Here is a 600-nt window from a genome sequence, read left to right on the forward strand (position 1 = left end):
ATAATACCTAATCATATATTCCTTTTAAGCAGTTCTTTCCCTCATCTGTTTCCATGCAGGGAATATTTAAAGGTAGATAATTCTTCTTGAACAGTTCACATGTCTTAATAAAATAACTGAGATACTTCTTCCTACAGGGAGCGCTGGTGAGGGTGCCTTTTGCCAGCTGTGGTGTTAACGCCAAGGAGAGTCCTCTCTAGCAGTTCAAATCCTGTGGAAATCACAGCCTCTGAAAACCTGCTGGAGTGTCAGTTCCACCTGGACACCAATGAGTTTTGGGTGTGAGAATTTGGAGCAGAGATAGTAAACCTTGATCCCACATATTCTAGATATATTTTCAAAAGAAGGCACCAGTGTTTGTAAAAAAGGTCACAGTGGAAAGGTAGAGGGTCTGAGAGCGAGGGAAAGACAGGATGCCCTTCAACAAGTGGGCTGGCTGAGAGACTGCAACGATAGGCTGGAGCAAGATGGACATCGTGAGGATGGACAAGGACAGGTAAGGCTTAGACCTGTTGTTCACAGGATCTCTAGGAACTGTAGTCTAGACGTGATGACACCTAACAAAAAACAAAAACAACAAAAAAAGGAACACCAGACCGG

This window comes from Elephantulus edwardii, unplaced genomic scaffold (assembly GCF_000299155.1).
Source record: "Elephantulus edwardii isolate Elephantulus edwardi_28Jun2011 unplaced genomic scaffold, EleEdw1.0 scaffold00345, whole genome shotgun sequence".
In the NCBI taxonomy this organism is placed as follows: domain Eukaryota; kingdom Metazoa; phylum Chordata; class Mammalia; order Macroscelidea; family Macroscelididae; genus Elephantulus; species Elephantulus edwardii.